The sequence below is a fragment of the Spodoptera frugiperda genome, chromosome 6 (assembly GCF_023101765.2).
Source record: "Spodoptera frugiperda isolate SF20-4 chromosome 6, AGI-APGP_CSIRO_Sfru_2.0, whole genome shotgun sequence".
Taxonomy (NCBI): Eukaryota; Metazoa; Arthropoda; class Insecta; order Lepidoptera; family Noctuidae; genus Spodoptera; species Spodoptera frugiperda.
This window is the reverse complement of record NC_064217.1, coordinates 2,199,724-2,214,379: the sequence shown is the minus strand read 5'-3', so window position 1 is coordinate 2,214,379 and position 14,656 is coordinate 2,199,724.

Sequence of the window (14,656 nt, the reverse complement as noted above, 5' to 3'; positions counted from 1 at the left end):
ATAATATACGCAGATATATATAAACCGTTCTATTATATTTGTGAAGGTTATATAGATATATGAACTCTTTATTGTACACATATTTAAAGTTACGTTTTTTATGGTATAAGCCGGTAAACGATCAGACGGATCATCTGGTGGTAAGCAATCGCCGCCGTCCATGGACACACGAAACAAGAGAGGCGTTACAAGTACGTTAGCAGCCTTTTGGGGGTTAGGAATTTAAGGGTTGTTGGGGAATTGGGAATTGGGAAGATTGGGAAGGGGTCTCCGTTAACCTCACTCACACAACACAACACAACGCAAGTGTTGTTCCATGTCGGTTTTCTTTGAGGCCTTGGTATCACTACGGTCGAGCCGGCCCATTCGTGCCAAAGCATGGCTTTACCACACTTATAATTACATCATTTACAACATCCGTTGTCCTCTTTTCTAAAATGTTTTTCTACATAATCGTTTCGTGTAAAACTCTCAAACAATAAAACGCTCATTCCTTCAATCTTTCAGTTGCCACTCGGATCGAGGCTCACATTAATCATCAAAAGATAACAAATCCTTGTAAACATCACCAACGTTTTTAAAGGGAAATTTCTTTATCATATCAATCTTGCCTTGTTGGACAGATTTTTTAATAACCATCCCACTTTTGTTGAAGATTAGTTTCCTCAACAAGAGCTTCGTTTTCCATTAACTCAATAAAAATGGAGAGCGGGATTGGCTATTATGCTACGGGAAGTTTAATTCGTAATTGTGGGCATATTATATTTCGAAAATTGATAATAAAATGCTCTTTTTAAGGTGTATTGAAGGAAGAATCTTGACGCGTGATAATTAATTAGATGATTTTAGTATAAATACTGATACAGGGAATTTGATAAGAGGGTTTCTCGTGTTGGTTTTGGGAATAAGAAAAACAAAGGAACGGAAGCCTTGAAAGGGTGCGCTGCTAAAGGGATCATATTGCTTTAAAATTGAGTTAGGCGAAAAGAAAATTCAATATAATTAATTATAATGTTATAGAAGTAGTACTCAGGATGTAATTGTGAATAAGTCTTATTCCATATTTGGATAAAAGACCAGTATAATAGAATTGAGTAAATATCTATTATTATAACCTATCTATCACGTCGTGTCGAAACAAAGTATTATTTCTTCGCACCGAATATTTTGATTGCTCCGTTTTCGTAATAAATAACTTGTTTAATACCGGCAAAATTTAATTAACGGAGTTCGTCTTGTAATGAATGGAGCAAAATGTTTATTTTATTTACTGACAAATATTCTGTTTGATGTTCAGTAAATAAATGCATGTACATTGAACATAATGTACATTTGCTAAAATATACAGTATTCACATGCTTTCTATTAGAAACATCATTATTTTAGTAGATGTAAACCAAGGTATAGAAATGAACAAAATGCACATTTTCTATGCAAATACTTAAATTAAGAACCTTTTCATTAATAAATTGTGATTTTGACCTTTTTTGATGGGGTAATTAATTAATTACTTTAAATGTCAACGAGCGGAAAAAAGGAAGATTAATAATCATAAATGGATGACTGGATTACGTCATTTTAGCTGGGAACTGTACCCTTAGTATGAGTTTGCATTACGTTTAAAGTAAACGAAACGAGAGCGCGTTCAACGCTCTGATTGGTTGGTTTATTCGAGCTTACAAATGCGAACGCACTTTTTGCGCCGTGTTGACGATTAATTTGTTCTCAAATATATTTTTTTTGTTTTGCTTGCAATTTCTTGTAACTGTGCACATAAACTGTATTTTTTCCTTTCTTTCTTACTTCTGTGTCTTTGCAGGCAAAAGAAGTGAAACCTTTTACAATCGAGTAGTCTGATTATTACTACATATTTACTATACACACAAGATTTATTGATATATTAATATTCTCCTATCACGAAGAATTCATATACTTTGGTATGTAACACTATAGGAAACGGGGTACTTTAGAACAAAAGACAGCATGTGTATAGAAAGGAATCTCATAGACGACAGGATATTAAAACGCTTAACAAAAAACCTTGGCATTTGTAGTAGTGAAAATAAAGCAATATCTGTGTTGTGAGCTCAAGTGTGGCCTCTCTGGGCACGCTTGTAGATAGCTCGAGATAGCTCGAGTGTTGCACAAACAAAACGGCGCTCTAAAACAATTTGCTGCCAGTGTTCATGTTAGGTGCTTTAGAAATCTTTGAAGCTTGACCAACATGGATGTTATTATCAAGAATCTTCTATTTTTAAACACGCTTTATTTAATATTTTGTGTGGTTACTCTGATATAATAGTAATGTTACTCTTATACCTAAACTACACAAAATATTAAATCATCCTTAGTTTATTCTCAATTTAGAACATGAAAAATAAGAATAGATTGCAATCACCCCAAAGGAGACATGGTTTTAAGTGTCTGGAATTTAAAAATATGGTATTAAAATAAATATTCCAATCAACATCGCTCTCAAACATAATGCAAATAGGATTTCATGCTTATGCTAAAGACCTTAGAGTAGAATTTCCTATGCAGCCACGACCTTTAGTAATGAAGAAATAAAAAGAAGAAGAAAATAAGTACTAAATACTTAGTTGTATTATTTAAAGTAGATTGATAAATGCAACAATGAAAAAGGTGTTATAAGTATTAAATACCAAGAATTATTATAGAGTAATACGATTTAAGTCTTATTTTATATTTTTCCAATTGTATTCTATTTACCTATGCAATAAATAAATGGAAATATACTTGAATATTCTTGCTCCCGGTAAATACGGTCGGTATCGAGGGCTTTATAAATAAAATGTGTTTGTAAACAATATGCAGGTTTATGTGCGAGGTGCACACCTCGCATAAAATAGAACTCTAAATGCATTGAGATTTCTATTTATTGGAGCCCACAGTAAGTTCTCTGCGGTCCTGAATCGTTTTTATTAGGGTTCCGTAGCCAAATGGCAAAAACGGAACCCTTATAGATTCGTCATGTCTGTCTGTCTGTCCGTCTGTCCGTCTGTCCGTCCGTCCGTCCGTCCGTATGTCACAGCCATTTATTTCCGAAACTGTTGGGCCTACATAGTTGAAACTTTGTAAGATGGTGTATTTCAGTAACCGCTATTCGAATTTTGCTCCATACATGAATTTTGCTCCATACATGCTTACATATCCGTGATGGGTGTCTATGGATAGGTCTTTAAAAAAGACATTAAGGTTTCTAAAACCACTTTTCGTCAAAATCAATCGTTTGAAAGTTAGACGCTTCCAAAGTGGAAAAATGTGTGTCCCCCCCCCTCTAACTTTTAAAATAAGAGAGTGAGAAAACTGAAAAAAATATATGCTGTAGATTTCAATGGAAACTAACAACGAAAATTGGTTTGAACGAGATATCATTATTAGTTTTTAAGAAATAAAACATTTTCAAAAACCGCAAATATAACTTTGTCGTTCATACAAACACTATGTAAAACCAAGTTATTTTACAACTTTTATATTATGTCATCTACTTGCTGTTACGGAACCCTTCATGAGCGAGTCCGACTCGCACTTGGCCGGTTTTTTTATAAAGAACTGTAGTTGAATAAATTTTGGACCATTTATATGATTATGAATTTAATTTTGACTTACATATGATCTAATATTTATTGTTGAAATATTTTTTAAAGTGTACGTAGCAATTCGTAGCACAGACTGTCGTAGACATACCGCTACGCTGCTACGGTTGTAGCCACGTTCGTAGCCAGCGTAGCAATTTCAAAATATTCCATTGAGTAAAAGTTGTTTAGCATAATTTTAAGCAGGTTATAAAATATTTTACAGTCAAAATTGAGTATGTTTAACTACATAACATATTTAGTAACCGTTTTGTGATGAATATGAATTAATTTTCTGCTCATTTAAAGTATAATAACGCGAAGTTAGAGTTTTATGATTGTACTAGCTTCTGCAAGCACCTTGGGCCGCGTTCCCGTACAGTAAAATGTATCCTATCGTCCAAGTCAGCACATGCACCGCCAATATACCAAGATTTATCAAGATCCGTTCAGTAGTTTTAGCGTGTTCGATAGACAAACATCCAAAAAAAAACAAATAGATTTTTCAATTTATAATATCTGATTAGTATGATTGGTATGAATAGAAAATTATGCACCATTGAACGTATTTATTCCGACTATTTCATGAGTGTTTCTAAACATTATTAATGATTTAGCGATAGTGTCGGCATAATAGGCAATGTGGTGTTAATTCTCATTAAAATTCATTAATTGCTTGGTAATAAATTTATTATTATTATGTTCTTCGCAGTATTTATCGTTCACGGAATTTATTCTTGTTTGAACTAATATCGATAATTATGTTCTTTGAATTATTATTTTACTAGCATCTGCCAGAGGCTTCGATCGCGTTCCCGTGAGATAAGCTTATCACACAAGTCAGATCATACTTTGTCTGTATACCAAAATTTCACAAGATCCGTTCAGTGGTTTCAACATGATTGACGGACAAACATATAAACAATCTTTGATATATATAATATTTTATATGATTTTTCTATACTAATACATACTATAAAGTATAAAAGCTTCTAATTTACATGAAAAAAGGTGTACTTTTTAAACGACAAAATAATAAATTCTGGTACTTAATTAAAATTTTATCTAAAAGCAATCAGTTCTTTAAGTAAAATATCATTACTTACGCAAAACGTTGGTGGCTTCAAAGAAACTTTTTGCAAGAGTTCTGCAATAACAACGAGAACTTAGAATTTGAAATAATTACAAACAATCTTTGAAGATTCTAGGAAATAAATTTCAACGCAATAATATATTAAATAACGTTGCCAACCAAGAATTTGATTCAACAACCGCTACAGCTCCTTAACAAAACAAGAACTAAAAGAAATTTCACAATTTGCAAAATCAACGTCCATTACGCAGCGACTAAGAAGAAAATTATTCAACTACCGAAGAAAACGTTCGATGGTTAGTGTTTAAGTGAAAATATCGTTAAGACGTTAGCATTCTTGATGAAGCCTTTGAATCGACCTAAACCCGTATCTTACCACAACAAAGGCAAAAATAAACATCGTACACAGCGAATGAAATAACCACTTTATCATGGTCTTGCTTTGTACCATCTTTCTACATATTCAAGGGTCAGTTTATACTGGAAATTATAGGTACATGTGTACCTGTATGTACAAGTTCGAGAAAAGCTAGAAACTATGTTATGTAAAAGTATCAACGTGAGATAACAAAAACAAACTTATCGGGGCTTCGAGATCAACTTAATTTACTTTTGAGAGGAAATCTCGTACTGAAACCTTTTTGATTTGATTGGTTAGCTGTGCGTTGTATTGTGTCTCATGGTATTTTCTATGGTCTTGAAGATGTACTTTATTTGAATAATGTTTTTCCGTAATAATATTTTTTTAACTTTTCTAGTTAAAATGTAAAATGCGTCACCCTAGAATTTTCCTCTGTGCCGTGGGTGTGTTTACCAACATACAAGTTCACAGTTCACAAACACAAAACACCCAGACCCGAAACAACAAGTATTGGATCACACAAAGAATTGCTCAAAACGGGAATTGAACCCGCTACACGTTGCATGGTAGTCGATTGCCTAGCTACCGCGCCAACCGTGCAATAAATAAAGATATTCGATAAAGGAATTATATTTTTGGGTAAAAATAATAGAAGTAATAAAATGTAAACAAGTAAACATTTTTTTACACTTTTTAACCTCTTTCACAGAATAGGATTTAGAATTTGTTTATTTATAAACTTTTAAACTATTGAAACAATTTTGAAAAAGTTTGGTTTAACACAATTATTATTTTAGCGTTTGAGGCAATTAAGTTGAAAGGAAGAATTTAAGTTAATAACAATTACCATATTTTATTATAACTTTCGTGAGACTTACTAAATTAATTATTATGTTATGGGCTTACACGAGTAACTATTTGACGAGGAACTTGACTAGTTTCAAGTCATGCTAAAGGCTCGTATTGATTACATGACGCGGTGACAGTCGCCGCCTCGTCAAACAGTTACGTGAGTAAGCCGATAACATAATAATTAATTATCACATTACTAGCTATTATTTTTATTAGAACTTGTTTGGGTTAAATGGAAAACAGTAGCCTTCGTCACTCTTTAGCATCATGATCATCAGCTGGAAGACGTCCACTGTTGAACAAAGGCATCATAACTATCCACTAAATACAACAACCATGTATCAGGCACAGAGAGATCATAACTATCACTCAATGCCTACAGACAGAGAGATCTAACATGACATGAAAGAGATACAAAACAAATACATTTTGACATTTATAATATCAGTAAGGATTGCTATATTTAGTTTAAGGGTTATTATTACAAAGCGATCTCAAGTCATGCTGAGATAAAAGCGAGTCTCGTTGAGTATTTCAACGTACTCTTTCACTAAGGGGAAAAATAATAAAGACAGCAACATTTTTATTTATAAAAGAAAAATTTCCTCGCCCCTTAAAATATTGACGATATGATATTTGATATTCGTAAGCTACTTAACATTTTTACCGAAAAAAATTCTCGTCTATTGTTCTTTTTTAATGTTTATTCTGTTTTTATAATGATTTCCAATGTTTATGTAACTTTATATAACGTCTTAAAGGGAACTGACAATTCCGTTGACAGTACTTGTACTTTTTACAGTCTTCTTATTTATTCTTTTACTTAAATTGTGTGGGTTTTAACGAAGTATATTATTACTAATATTTAAGTGGTGTGTGTTCTTCGTCGTAATAAGTCACCACTATGTCGCCTGGTACTACGATGGAGCATGTCTGCCCAAAAGCACCCTTTTCAGTCGGATATGGAAGACACCCACAGCCTATTAACGGTATATTATTATCTATAGCAACTATTAGTTGGCTCGGTATCCAAACCCACTAAGAGTCGCTGTATTGAAGTAATCTATTTTTTTCTATCTGCAAACCAAAATAATTCAACTGTCTGTATATAATAGAACTGAAAAATCATTAGAGCCACGAGTAGATCTAAAGTTTCGGTTGTTCGTTTTACTTCAGTGAATCCAGACAAGACAGTCGTTAATGAAACATCAATAATATTTTGCTGTCTTGCGAATTGTGATTGGTCCGAGTTTGAGATAACGTAAATAACAAATGATATCGGCTTTGACGTACTTTCAATGTTTTAAATGAGATCAAGAGTTCAATTTAATAATTTTATCCTTTTATTGGACTAGTGTATTTGTATTTAAAGACCGAATAAAATATATTTAACTAAGAGACAAAATAAAATACATTCAGCATTCGAAACCCACACATACAAGTTTCGTTGGTAATACGTTTCAGGCTTGGATGCCCAACACTGAGACTGAACCAACACATTTTTAGCGACACCCACAAGCTGTTAGATCTGTATATTCCACAAACCTAGTCTGTAGACAATTCCATTCGGCAAACAACTGGAAAGTTCCCAGTGAAAGAGCAAACCTCACACGAAATATATACAGTAACAATAAACACAGTTATTTTATGTTTGAACGCCATTACGCTTCGTATTGACATTAGTCGGAATAGTTTACAAACACGACACGAGTTAACTTGAGTGTGAAATACTCGTATGTACGTAGCGTAGTCCTAGTACAAACAGCGAGCGAATTGTGAACCGATAACATGTCACCATCGACTTTGCTATGGAAAATTAAATTGTTCTATCGTACCTACATTTTACATAATGCCTTTCAATCCCTGAAGGGGTAGGCAGAGGTGCAATTTTTACAGTAAATGCGACAACGATTTTTATCAGTCATTGTGTTAGTAGTTACGTTTGATAGAAAAGAAAAATTTAGCATATTGAAAAACAATCCGCCTTCAAGCTCGTACTTCTAATTTTTTCTAAAAATTTAAAAAAAACTCATTTGTTCGGCAGTTATGCTAATGACTGTTTGGCCTACGACGTTTTTGTGTTATAAGTACCTACATGTATATAAGTACCGTACGTATATGGAATTGTAAAATATCTGTTACGACATGATAAATTATTAATATCTAAGGTAAAAACGGGTTACTAGATTTTTACTGTAAATAAACACTTTACAACAGTCTAGAAATAATATTATACTTCGCAGAATCTGAATACATTTTCCAATTCAGCAAATCCAATTGAAACTAAAATTTGGTCCACGGAAGTCGAATTTGCTCGAGCAACGGAACGGTCGAACATATCGTATGTAAATAATATAGCCACATATTATCTTTTATGTTTATGTAGTCCCTAGCGAGAAAGTTACTGCGCATATCTACATATATACATATTATAGTTTCTACTAATGGTACCAGCTTCCATGCAAATGAATTCTAGGAAATATTTCAAAGCATAACAGTTAGATTCTGAAATCAAAAGAGCTCGCCTTTGATGAAATTGTCATTGCAGTAAGAATTCGCTGAACTAAATAAATCGGTACAAAAGTAAAAATCCACGTATATATTTTTCCGGGTTGGGGTATTTTAAAAAACTAAGAGTGATGTCAAAGCACTGTCATATAAAATAATGTACTGCTGACCTTTTAACAACGCTTCTATTGCACATAGAAATAAAACTGATTCATTTCAACATTAGCAACGTCACGCTTTTTATCCCCGAAGGACAAGGCAGAGGTGCACATTACGGCACGTAATGCCGCTATACAATGTTTACCCACTTTTCACCATTCCTGTTATAAGTCCCATGTATAATGGGGTAAGTTCAACAATAGTATTAAGACAATTTCTTACAAATAAAATTTACCTTCCACTATATAATGACTGATGTCCGCGAAAGACAATACAATAAGGCAATGTTAATCGCAGCCAAAATAAGGTTGTAGGTACCATACCTTCTGACCCACAAGCATTTCCTTACCCTATAAAAACTAGCATATTACTGAAAACCCTCTCACCACATGATACGTCCCAACCTTTTATATACTCCGTACATATATGACTTAGTGGTGTTTCGGTACGAGCATTAAAGCATGGCCAAACAAAAAAGGATTACTGCAAGCCAAATGGCACTTCGCGAGAAGAGGCTTAAGTCGTTGTAGACCGGAGTGAATGCAGGGGAGGACTCAGGTAGACGTTTGACCTCTCGTCCTAGATGAAGTACTTGGGCGGAGAAACAACGAATGTTTTTGTTCAAAAGGAAGCAACGTGTTGTTTGATGTGTTGAGGTTGAAACTTTGCGTTGAATATTTTCGACATTTTATTTTAAGTTAGTAATAATAGTACAATGTATTCTAAATTAGTTTAATTTCAGACTAATTACACGAACAAAAAACCAATAAACTACATGTCACAAAGCTTGTCATACAAGTTTTTAAACATTTTAACATCGAGTATATCAGAATCCTGATTGCAATAAATTATTTATTGATTCCAATTAATTAATATCATCTTTATAATAGCTATACTGAAACTTTAACTAGACATACTGTTTCAGCGCAAATTTTGACAAAAAATCCTTTTTAAAATGTTTTATAATAGCTATCGGTACTAAAAATCATGGTTACATGGTTTATTTAATTCATGGAAAAATCGAGTCACAGAGGGACTCTTCATAATGAGCAGCGCACAGAGGCAGGGACGTCGCGTAGCCTACTGAAAACTAGTAGAGCTTTTCTTTATTAATTTACTGATAAGTAAACCGTGGTATTTATATTTTCCTAACAGATTTTACTTTATTATTTGAAACATTTAAATAGACACACAAAACACACTTTCACCCTTTCACTTCATACACCGCTGTATCGCTAAACTCACGTAGGACTAAAGGAGCGAGGTAATGCTTTAATTGATAGCAGTCATTAGTACATGCGTAGCGTTACTGTCTTGACATCAAAAGCGAAGGGTCGAACGTTTGTGTCTCCTTTGTGTTACAAGCCATATATGTTATTAGCTTTAGAGGAATGGCGGCACTTGATTTTATTGGGTGTGATTTGTCTTGGAATTCTGTTTACCTAGATTTCGTAACTGAGAATTTAGCTGATGGCTTTAATGGTTTTGTGATTGATATGACCTTGAATTTGATTTCGCTAGACAAATGGCACATTAAAATTATACTGGTGGAAGATGTGCGCACTTGTCTGTGAGTGTTTACATTGTATGGCACAGACGAAATTGAATCAAATATCCGTGCCACATTATGGGAACACTTATGCTGGCGCCAGTAATAAATAATGCTAACACTTGCGCTGATATTAGTCAAATTAGTAAATAGAAAAATCAATGTATTAAAATGACACTGCTATTCGTCCAATAATGTCATGACTTACGTCAAATTCAAACATTGACTAAACTTTAGAAGCCTTAGTACGGGTTTATTTTGCGTTTAACCAAATCCGAGAACGCGTTCAGCACTCTGATTGGCCGGCTCGAATAAACCAACCAATCAGAGCGCCAAATGCGCTCTCATTTCGATCTTGTTTAACGTAAAACAAACTCATAATAAACCTTTAGTTAAATGATGAAAAAGAAATATGACAATAGGCTCACCCCCTCTTACATGGTACTTATAACACAAATAGTGAAATAAAAAGTGGATGTACATTACATTGCAGGGGCATTATGTGCCATAATGTGCTCCTAAGCCTACCTCGACGTTACAAAATAAAGCCATGTAGTCTTATTTCAGCAAAGAGCAGATTTCAGCTTCTTTTTATTTGGACAAATTGTGTTATTTAATAAAAAAAAGAATCAGACCGAATTAAACCATTTCAATGAGAAAAAGTTTTGTATTAAAAGTAAAAACAACAAACACATTCTGAGTAGAATGAACAATATTTCAGCTTACTTTCAACGCATTGTTCCATCTAGGTATTAAGCTGTGATCCCTAATACCGGTTACTATTAATTACTTCCCGTTTGAGCCCAATTTGGCTTCACCAATTAAGGCTAGAAGGCTGTTGTTGGCAGAATTATTAGAGGGCAAAGAACTGCCAACCAGGCGATAAATCTTGATTACCTAATACCAAAATATTAAACGCGTAGGGTATTGTTGACAAAATCCATAAATAATTTTGAGAAGAATGAAAGTGGGGAGATTGATTGGGAAAACAAAAGTGATTGGTTTAAGATATTGTGTGGAAGTCATTTTAAACCTTCAGTAAAGGGCACTAGGTTTAATTTCACAGTTAAAAATGCTTTCAACTAAAATAATCAGTTATAGTCATTACCTTCAGGTCGGGATCTGCTTCGATGATCACTTTCTTCAAATTGGTGTAACCTAAAAGCAATCAATAAGTAATAAGTGTAAGTCTGGGAAAGCCAAGCTTCAGCACGGATGGGTCGGATCGACCGAGAGTAGTACCACGACCTTACAGAAAACCGATATGAACCAACGCTTGCGTTGTGCTAACGTTGTGTGAGTGAGGTTTTCGAAGGCCCAATATCCCCACTTCCCAATCCCAATCCCCTATTCCCCACAACAACCCTAAAATTCCTAACCCCAAAAGGCCGCAACGCATTTGTAACGCCGCTGTTGTTTCTATGGGCGACGGCGATTGCTTACCATCAGGTGATCCGTCTGCTCGTTTATCGGCTTATACAAAAAAAAAAAAAACCATATAAAAAGTACTCAAAATTATTAATTAAATTGAGGATAATAGGATAAATCAATCAATTTAAATATACTAAGGGTCTACGGCTTATACATATCGAGTCAATTAACTAAAGCACAACGTATCCCTAACACACGCTACCAATACTTAATCAACGTTAAATTTACATAAAACAAAGGCACAAATCTAAATTAACAACAATGTTCCCGAAACTAAAGAGCTCGGATTTCGGCTGTAAAGTCGAACAATTCCAATAATCTCCGTTCAGCTAATCCTACTCTTCAACCTTTGAAACCCCTTAATTTCCGTCCCTTATAGTAAATTCTGCACTATCCAACATAATTAGAACCTTCAAATTACCCCAAATCGCCGTACGTAGATTACTAAGGGAGGTCATTGTAAAATGGTTGATTTATATTTCTATATTAAAGACACCTGTTTCCAACTCTTTACGATGTATGGATATTGTGACGAACTAATATTATGTTTTGTTAGTTTGAATTCCGAAAATTATTGGAGTGAACGATGTTGTTTTTAGTTTGGGTAAATAAAATAACGTTATACATATTATATAAAAATTGTAGGTACACGTTTAAAATGTACATGCATAATGTACAAGTTTTTACTTATATAATAAAATAGCATGTTATTTTAGAGAAACGGCAGTAGTTATACAATGTTGTTTTATTTGAAAAGTTTTTATACAAAAGTTTACAATATAGGTTATGTTCTGTTTTTGTTGTTGATCCTCTTTATTTATAAACATCAAAGCAAAGTAGATTATGAAGCCTCGTGTACATTCTTTTTCTCCCGGTTTTTTTAATGTTTATCAGGCATTTATGACAAGTACATTCCAAAACGTTGAAATTTTATTCTCTGGTCGTTATGACCCCATTCCTTCGTCCGCGTTACAATTTTCTCAATGATGATGTAAGGTTACCTATACAATAATTGAAGCTTGGGCTGTGACAGACCTGATAATTTTGGTAATACGAAAACTGCATCGCATTTAGCTGCGCCTCTACTTAACCAACCAGGAAAAAAAGTTAAATTTTAATAAGCAATAGGGTATATGAATAATTTTATTTTAACTTAGACAAGTATTTTTTTTAACGAAACAAATACTTTCGAAGATATATTATTGATTTGAAATATAGCGTGACGTCACTTCTAGGTACGTTTTATACGTAGAAATGACGTATTTGCTCCCACTCCTAAACTTCGATTCGTTTTATTTAAGTATAAATGTGTCATAACCTAATTCATTACCTAATTGATGGACTAAACAGATTTTTAATTTTCATACCCCGTCATCATCCCTATTAACAGCATAATGCATCTAAATAGATTTCACAGTCCACGCAACACGTTGCCTCATATAGTTTATGTTCAAAATGTGTAAAACAAAAACCTTTAATTCAAATGTGACGACCACAAACAACACAGCGAAATGATATTTGGTTTTGTGAGCTAACATAAATAACGATAATAAATAAAGTAAACCTTCCTATGTTTATTTGAATATGAGTTAAATAAAAATATTATTATGTTTTTTTCCGTTTTATATTATTTAGTATCTCTTTTACCTATTTTATTTGTTTAAAATCTCCTACAGGATGACATAAATAGACTATGTCAATGGTGTGATATTAACGCCATGGAACTTAATGTCAACAAATGCTATCACATAAAGTTTTCGCGCAAGAAGCACAAATTCTTAACATCTTACACTATGAAGGGACAAGCTTTAAAGAGTGTAACACAGGTCAGAGATTTAGGGATTATTATTGATTCGCAAATACGTTTTACTAGTCATATAGATACAATAGTTGATAAATCAAATAGAATGTAAGCATTTATAAATAGAAATACTAGACAATTTAAATCAATAACAGCATTAAAAGTTCTTTACTATGCCCTGGTACGTAGCAACATTGAATATTGTTCCGCGGTGTGGTATCCTATGTATCAAAATAACATTCAACGTATTGAAAAAGTACAGAAAAAAATCCTAAGAAGACTAATGATAGGCTGGAGCATTTTAAAATGAAATCCTTACTTTGGCGCAGAGACTATTGTGGATTAGTATTTTTATATAAAATTTTAAACTGTAGAATAGACTGCCCATCTTTGTTATCACCAATCCAAATAAAAGTCCCAAGATCTTCCGCGAGATTAGTTAATTATACTCCATTCGCCACGAAATATACCCGAAATAAATATGGCAGTAACGCACCTCTCACCTATACTCTCAGAAAATGCAATGACATTTATAAGAAACATGACATTGATATATTTGCAAGTAAAATACATGTATTTAAAAGAGCCATTTATAGTTTACCCAATCTTTAGTTTTTATAATGTTTGTACTTAATTTCTAATTTCATTGCTATTGCCCTTAATTTCTTAATTTTTTAAATTGTTTTTTTTTCTATACTTATTGCTTGAACGGTCTAAAAATAATGTTGAGCCTATCTTTAATTTAAGAGCATACACTAAACTGTCATATTTTTAAGATTGTCTGTATGTATCTTAGTTGGTAAGCCTTAATAAATAAATAAAAAATAAAAAAAATAAACATATTAACGTTATAAATTTCCTGGTTAAACTTTGAGGTACATACACTCACTTAAAACCTTTTTTTGTAAAAATATTGTATAGATAAAGGGTGCATATTGCTTTTCAAATAAATACTCCAAGAAATAATAAAATACACAAATATAATATTTGCTCAGATCAAATAAAAGAAAAAAATAAATAATTTGGTATAGTATGTCTCAGGATAGTTATTATAAAAATAAGGAAACATTTTTCTTCTTTTTCCTTACAAAACTTGATCTGAGATTTAATTTATAATATTTTATTACAGTGACATTTTTTTCTAAAAATCAGAATTTTAGTGAGATTGGTTTTAAATGCTTACTTTTCAAGTATTATGCGTAACACTTCACGAACCCTTTTCTGGGTCAAATAGAAATGCTTTTCCACCAGAGATGTGCTATGTAGTTGTGCTCTGAGGATGTAATAGCTAAGCTGTGAAACCGTT